This window comes from Pteropus vampyrus, unplaced genomic scaffold, assembly GCF_000151845.1.
Source record: "Pteropus vampyrus isolate Shadow unplaced genomic scaffold, Pvam_2.0 Scaffold134, whole genome shotgun sequence".
NCBI lineage: Eukaryota > Metazoa > Chordata > Mammalia > Chiroptera > Pteropodidae > Pteropus > Pteropus vampyrus.
In genome coordinates this window covers 3,571,900-3,580,171 of record NW_011888915.1, presented here as the reverse complement: position 1 = coordinate 3,580,171, position 8,272 = coordinate 3,571,900, and the positions used below count along the sequence as shown (strand labels likewise).

At 38.3% G+C, this 8,272-nt stretch overlaps 1 protein-coding gene and 1 pseudogene across 5 annotated transcripts in view; one reads left to right on the top strand and one right to left on the bottom strand.

Annotated features, from left to right (window-relative positions):
• The window catches only part of PRELID2 (PRELI domain containing 2), a 66,172-nt gene that overhangs the window by 42,350 nt on the left and 15,550 nt on the right, over positions 1-8,272 (top strand). The window lies entirely within an intron of this gene.
• Positions 4,669-4,786, bottom strand: LOC111744406 (annotated as a pseudogene).

The window sequence follows — 8,272 nt, the reverse complement described above, 5'->3', positions numbered from 1 at the left end:
CCAAAGGCAAGATTGAGCCGTTTTACAGATAGCATCGGGTAGCCCGAATCTTCTGATCCAGTGGCTGGCCACAGGATCATTTAGACATAAACTGTGGGCACCATCCCTAAACTGGTGAGTGAAGAGCTTGCTAGATAGTCTTACACCTTGATTGTGCAATGATGGGTATATCTCTAGAATTTTGAGCTAAGTCCCACTAACTAAATTATTGATAGTCTGTTTCTAACATCCATTATGCTAGTTAGCAAGCCACTGATTTCACCAGTGAAAATTCACAGTTTTAACATTGCTTATGCTAATTATCAGAGCCTCAGGTCAGTTGTCATGGATAAAGGTAACTGAAACTTCTGCAGAGTGAGGTTGCAGATTAGAAGGCTCAGAGCCAACTCCTGAAGTGTGAATCTTGCGTTATGCCAACTGACCGTATCTGGTGTAGAACTTGAACTAGTACATGCACCTTAATATTATACTTTGTGTACTGAAATGTTTTGAAGCAAATTATAGACATCCTAATAATCATATACCAAATATCACCTCCTGAACTAAGAGCCTAATATGTTCTGCCTTTAGAAGATTATTTAATGGAACACAAGGTTTTAACTGTGTATTTAACATAGGGAATGAGTACAGACATGTCCCTTAGTCCATGATCTGGGTTTCCCATGTCTCAGGTGTCACACTTCACATCTTGGACCCTCAGTTTTCTCATCTCTAAAATGGAGTGATGGTAGTCCTACTTCACAGGATTATTTTAAGGATTAAGTGAGGCATGTATATGAAACATGTCTGGCACATAGAAAAACTTCAATAATTATTAGCATTAAGAGAAGTTCTCTCAAACTGATGGTTGCCAGGTTGGAGGGGTTGGGGGGCTCGATAAAAAGGTGAAGGGATTGAGAAGTACAAATTGGCTATTATAAAATAGTTGTGGGGATGTAAAACGCAGCATAGGGAATATAGTCAATAATATTGTAATAACTATGTATGATGCCAGGTGGGTACTAGACTTATCGGGGACATTACTTCATAGGTTATATAGATGGCTAACCACTATGCTGTACACCTGAAACTAATATAATATAGAATGTCAACTGTATTTAAAAATTTTTAAAGGAAGTTCTCTGGTAAGTATCATTTTTTAAAGAAAATAACCTTTTAAATAGTGATTCGAACAAAAATTTTAGATAGCAGCAGTACAGGTCAAGTTTATGTTGTTTCTTTAAAAACATTTTTTAAAATCATTTTTTAATTTTATAATTTAATGCGCAGTGTGTGCATATTTAACATTTTGGTATAAACCCTTCTGTTTGTGTATATTTGTGTATGTATGTATATGAATTTTTTTTTTTTTTGGTAAAACAAAATTGGGATCATTGTGTTCATTTAGCCCAACTTCGTCATTAATAGACGTACTGTAAACATTTTTCTGTGTCATTACATGTTCCTTGAAAACATGGTTTTTGATGCCTTCGCATTATTCCATTGGCATAATAGCTGTTACTGTTGGTTTCTATTTTTCGCTATTATAAATAATGTTGTGGTAAATCCGTGCATATAAGTACTTGTGTATATTTCTGGTAGCTTCCTAGGTTCAAGCCCATTTTTAAGACTCATGATGCATCTTGCCAAATCTCCTTCCAAAAGAATTCTGCCAATCTATAGTTTCTACCACAAGCTGACTCTGGGAATTTTCAGTTTTCTTATCACATGACTTGAATGAATGACTTAACCTCTTAGAACTTCCATTTGTCATTTGGAAAGCATGGCAAATTATTCTACCCTCACAGGATTTTTGTGAAAAACAAATAAAATTGTTAGTTTCAGTCTTCTGATTCCTACTCCGAAGACATTGAAAGTTAATGCTTCTGTCATTAGCTAGTTATTTGACCCCAATCCTCTTCCAAGCATTTTAATTGTATTACCTTGGACTAGTTGCCCTGAGCTGCTCCTTATCTGTAAGTTAAATGTCTGGTGTACACACGCGAATGATAGTTTAATAAAGAGTGGACATTTCAAGACCCAGTGAGTCCAAGATAGAGGCTAAGAGCAAATAAAGCTCATTTGAAAGAGTAAACAAAAAAAAAAGTCACAAGTACAACATAAGAATACCAGTGGAATATTCTGCTGACCAGATATTGGAGATTTCTATTTCCCGCTTGGCATTGTGAATTCTTTCAAGATTCTTTTCCCTACTTGAACTACTTGAAGGAACGGATGAAATATGTTCTGCCCATCCAGTTCCAGCTCTCAATTTACCTCTGTTGATAATACTTTTTAATCCCATTCTTGAGTGTTCAAATAGAGTGATATGCTTGATATTTATTCATTAGATGCTGTGAGAATATTACTAAGAATTCTGATTTTTAACAATTTATTTCTAGATCAGTTAAATAATTATAGCTGTCCTCTTTATAAATATTCCCCTCCCCGTCAGCTCAACTCATCCCATTGTTATCTCTAGAGTTTTAGTCCTGAGAAATGTAGCCTTTGCAATGAAAGCATCTTGATGAAAACGAACATTCTGTAAGGGATACAGATTTTGTTCCTTCTGCCGAGTTTAAATTAGTGCCTTTACCTTGACTGAGACTTAGGAATCCGAAATCCCAGTGCCTCATTTGAATTCATTGGGGTTGTAATAGACTGCTCACCGGTAAAGCTTTCACGAATCCCTTAAATCAGCCAGCTGAAATGCTGGGACTTTGCCTTCTATGAAACTAGTCAAAACCTGGGAAGTTAAGTTCTTATTTGAAATGACAGAAAGTGGTTTCCTGAGCTCTGGATGTGTTGGTGTCATTATCTGAATAGTGATCGGATGCCATGTCTCAGCACAGTGCAATGAGGAGCGAACGGGCGAGGAATCAGGAAACCTGGGCTCTGGCCCTGCCTTGGCCACGCTCCAGTGGTCTAGGACTAGTTGCTGCTTGGACTAGTTGCTCTGAACATCACTGTCACTTTTTGTAAAATCAGGGGTTGGACTAAGAGGTCATTTTCAATTCTGACACCATGATTTTTTTTTTCAGCCCTCCCTTTTTACCCTCAAAGTGCAATTACCAAGATTTTAAAAAAAAAAAAATCGTCTGACAAATAGTCTTTAAGCCTGCACAAAAATTCAGGAGTTTAAGCTAAGTGTATGTAGATCCAAGAGTGTCAGAGATAATTCATTTAACAAGTAGGTTTGCGAGAGTAGAGGTAGCAATAAAATATTTAAAAATAAGACATATACTTTATAAAATACTTGTTAGGAAGAGGGATTGGTAAGCATGTGGTGAGGTTGTTATAGTTTCATTTAAAATCCTATTTGTGTGAACTAGATAAATTGCATATTACAAAGATTTGTAGATACTGTAGGTGCCTTCGAAGTGTTAGTGCCAATAATAGATATGTTGGCTTATTTTTAATCCATGCCTTCTGTAAACACAGACTGTCCTGGAAACTTTGGAGAAAGCCAGATATAATAATAATAGTAGCTACAATTATAACGAGTGTTTACCGTGAGCAGAGCCCCACACTGATATGTGAACATTGAGCTGTCCCTATAACCCTCTGAGAGAGAGACTGTTGTTCTGCCCACTTTTCCTTTTTACAGATGAGGAAATGATGGCACATAGAGGTTAAATTACTTGCACACGGTCATCAGCTAGTAAATGGTAGAGCTGGAATTCCAGGTGGTCTGACCTCAGGGTCAACGCTCTTAACCGTTGTACTCTTTGACCCCTCACCTTGAAGCTTAAGTGAGGAGACAAGACAAATGCATGACTTGTCTCCATCAGCATTGGGTATTCATATGACTTTGAAGTCTACAGTTGTCGGAACGTAGAGGAAATGCCCTCATCTCTGTAACACTTAAATGTAATACCTGTTTTCCTATTGCTCTTTTCTCATACCCCGCTGGGTATCTTTGGAGATTTGGGAGCCATATCCTCCCCACTGTTCTGGTAAATTTCCAACCCATCTATTACTTTTTGATCATGTTCTTGCCCTCTGTTGTGCTAAATTCAAAGACAAAGACAATGAGAAAATAGGAATTTGTGGTCACCATAAATCTGCACATACCTCGTATAAACCTGAGGAAGGCACAGAATTGAAAACTGAAACAGCTTTGCACAGGCTGCACTGAAATACTAGAAAAATAGAGACTGCATCTGCAGATTTTGCGGACTAAGTGCATTTGAGGCACAAATCTTATGGATCCATTTTTTCGTAAGATTGAGCTTGGATACAGCTAGGTCCTTTATGCTACTAAATTAAGGCTCTCAGTTTGACCAGCAAGGCCAGGAAGATGTCATTCTGGTATCTCAGATCAGAGGCTAACACAGAATTCTGGCTAGAGCAACTTGACTTGCAAAGGTAATTTCATTTCTTAAAAGGTACATCCAATGGTTAAACCTCATTTCTGTGCTTAAGTCCTGCAGCATGCTAGTGAAATGCTCCTGGAGCTCCCTGAGGTGTGCAGCTGCCCCCTTGGTCATTCTTCCCTGCTGTCTCGTGATTCCTTACTCTGTGTCCTTACTGTGCTGTAGAAATTCATCTCCTGCTGAAGGACCTCTTTGGTTGGGCCCACTTTTTTTTTATTTTTTTTTTATTTTTTAGGCGAGACAACCCTTGGTCGACCTCACAGATTGCAAGGACCTCTGTCAGCTTACAATCCCTTATTTTTTTATTTTTTTATGCCTACAACACCTGGTCTTCCTAGGTGCTCACCTATCCAAGTACTAACCAGGCCCGACCCTGCTTGTTTCTGAGATCAGAAGGGGTCAGGCTTGTTCAGAGTGGCATGGCTGTAGACAGGTTGGGCCCACTTTTTGTAAGACTTGAGGCACCAGCAGAGCCGAAGAAAGGTGATGGAGGTGAGGGTGGGACGTTGGCCCGTTAAGGAGGAAGAAGCTTTGTGTCTCACGAACCCAGGTTTGCTGGGAGTGATATTTCTTTGTCACTTTTTAATTTTTTTTGAATCCCTTTTACTGACTAGGTTTGACCCCTTATTCCTTGCCTGGGGTTCTTCCTTATATTCTAGCTAAACTGTTTTTACATTTTTCTTTGAACTTTTTTAGTAAAAGAAAATGGCTTTTTGAGAGTTTATGCCTTTCATATTGACATCCAGTTTAAGAAGAATTTAAAGGCTACAATTAAAAATTTTCTCAGTGGCCTTTGGTAGAGACGTAGCTTTTGTTACTTTTAAAGATGTTAATGCTTGTTAAAGCCTACTGGCTTTTCTGTTTTCTGTACTTCTTGGTATGTTTGAAATATTTCATAATTAAAAAAACAAAACAAAACAAAACAAAACTGCTGCACTCCTCCCCAAAAGACTCACTATTTAAATAAAATTTTAAAAAAGTTATTTAAAATGTTTTTGAATAGCTGCTATGTGCACATGAATGTTTTAAATTATATTTCTAGTAGAGCCATTTATGTTCTTTTGCCTTAGTTCTCTTTGAAATCAGCAGAATATCCTGTACTGATCAGCTGTGTGACCTTGGGCAAGCCATTTAATTTTCTGAGTCTCACTTTCTTCATCTGTAAAAAGAAGACAATATTAGAACCTACTTCATAGAGAACTTGTGATGAGTAAATGAGTTATATGCATGAAATGCTTAGGGCAGGATTTGGCACACAGTAATGATCAATTGTTGTTGTTAGTAAAATGAGCCTGTCTTTGAAGTCAACCCAACTCGAGTTTAAATCTCAGTGTCCTCCCTCATAGTTTATATACAAATTTAACCTCTATCTGAGTGAAACGTGAATAACAGTACCTACCATAAGAGTTTGAGAATTAAAGGAAATACTGTAAAGTGCTTGAAATACCCTGGCACACAATAAATACTCCATAAATGATAATTATCTTTCCATTATAACTCAAATTGGCATATTTCCTTTGAGCCTTTCATATGCAAATTTTAAACACATAATTACAGTATAAGTACAATTTCATGTCTTGCTTTTTTCAAGTAATATTTTATTAAAAATGCCTTTTACAGTAACTACATAAACTTCAAAGCCATCATTTTAATGACTGCATAATATTTCATTAAGTTGTTGTATAATTATTGAATGGACCTTTCCTTTAGTATTGAATATTGAAGTTATTTCCTAGTTTACCATTATAAATGAAGCCACGTGAAACATCTTTGTATATAAAGCCTTTCATATTTTGTACTATTAACTTATAAAAGATTCTATGAAGTATTTTTCTCAGTATGTGACTATTTTCACGATTCTTTGAATGTATTCTTTGTATACCTCACTGAATGACAGTCTTCTATGTAAGGTTCACCACTTTATCCTCAATACCTAGCACATAGTCAGTGCTCAATAAATATTTATTGCATTAGTGAACAAATGTACATATTATTGTGTTATTTTCCAAAAATGGCAAGACTTCTTTATGTTTTCATTTTATTATCTTAAAAATATTCTTAAAAGCAGAGAAACGTTTCATCCACCGAGGTCATAGGAAAGGTCACAATAACAGGCAGTATTTCTTGAACACTTTCTATGCCCCAGGCAGTGCCCTCAGGCCATTACATGCATTGCCTCCTCCAATTTGCTGAACAGTTATCAGGGTAGCTACTCTTATCGCCACTTTACAGCTGATGAGGCACAGAGAGGTGAGGTGATCTGCCCAGTATCACACAGGTGGGGAGTGGCAGGACCCAGGTTCGAACCAATGCTTGGGCCCATAGTCTCAGCACTTAATGACTAGGCTGCGTATCCACCCTAATTTTACTTTTCCAGCAGCTCATCCCATTACCCTTCAGCCAGCCTAACATGTTATTTTCCAGGGATCCTGAATTTGTTAACTCACAGGTGTCCCTCAGCCCCAAGGATTGTGCCTCAGCCTCAGAACAACAGCCAGAATTGCTCACCAAGTGAAGGATGTATGAATACGTTTTTTCATAAGCTTGGGATTTTTTATTAGAGGGAAGAATTCTATTAGATTGTTTAACATTCAAGACAGCTAGTAGGTTTGGAACATTGTGTGGGAATCAGTAACCTACGGAGGGGTCCTTGGGACCCAACAATACAAAGGCGGCGATCCTGGGGGTTAGCTTTCCATTCAGTTAGCAACTGAAATGGTAGAGCGACTTTTAAAAAGTATTAACTATGTTATGACGTCCATGTCTTCAATTTCTCTTTGAGATCATAAACAAAACATATATTGGTCTCTGCCCCCAGTCTCTGGCACAGAACTTGTAAAACAGTGGTAATTTCCTAAATGAAAGAGCCCTAGGAGCATCTCTTGTTCTAATGAGATGGCTCCGTGTGGGCTCCTAGGTAGGAGTTGATCACCAGGAAGACCAAACCATTTATTAGAAGCTTGGAATTTTCCACCCCACCCCTCGTCCTCCAGAGAGAGGAGTGGGGCTGGAAACAGAGTTAATAATTGATCGTGCCTATGTGAAGAAGCCTCCATAAAATCTCAATAGTACAGGGTTTGGTGGTAAACACATCCAAACCAGGAGGCTGATGTGCCCCAGCTCTGCGAGGATGGAAGCTCCTGGGCTTGACACCCTCCCAGACCTCACCCTGTGTGTCTCTTCATCTGGCCATTCATCTGTATCCTCTACTGTATCCTTTAATAAACTGGTAAACAGTAAGGAAATGTTTCCCTGAGTTCTGTGAGCCACTCTAGCAAGTTAGTCAAACCCAAGGAGGGGGCCGTTGGAATCTCCAATCTATAGTGAGTTGGTCAGAAGTCCAGGGGATAACCCGTGCTTGTAACAGCGTCTGCAGTCTCTGCATGTGTTGGGTGGGAGGGGGCGGTCTTGTGGGATTGAGCCCTTAACCTGTAGGATCTGATGATATCTTTGGGTAAATAGTGTCAAAATTGCTTATTGTTTGGGGGAAACCCCCCACACATTTGGTGATCAGCAGTGTCAGAAATGAAATGTTTTGTGTGAATAATAAAGGAGGCTCACAGGGAAGAAACAAACACACATAGGGAACAGTTGTTTTTTTCTCTACACAGGTGGAAAACTGAGTTTTTCCATTTTACTTCACTTTCCCCTTATCAGTTTATTACGGGGCTGGGAATTTTGAAGAGCATTTGTGTCTGTAAGCACTACAAGGTATTTTTTCCCTTTGCAAATGACTAAATCTTAAAAACAGCAGAAGGTTTATCTTTAGACTGCTATTTGTATATAGAGGTTTTATTTTTTAGTCTTTCGCATGTGGCTTTTGTTCTGGTTGTTAAGTTGTGATGTTAAAAGCTTAGAATTTTTTAAAAAGCGTCACTTCTTCAACTCACCGTGGACTTAAAGGTTCCAGCACCCCA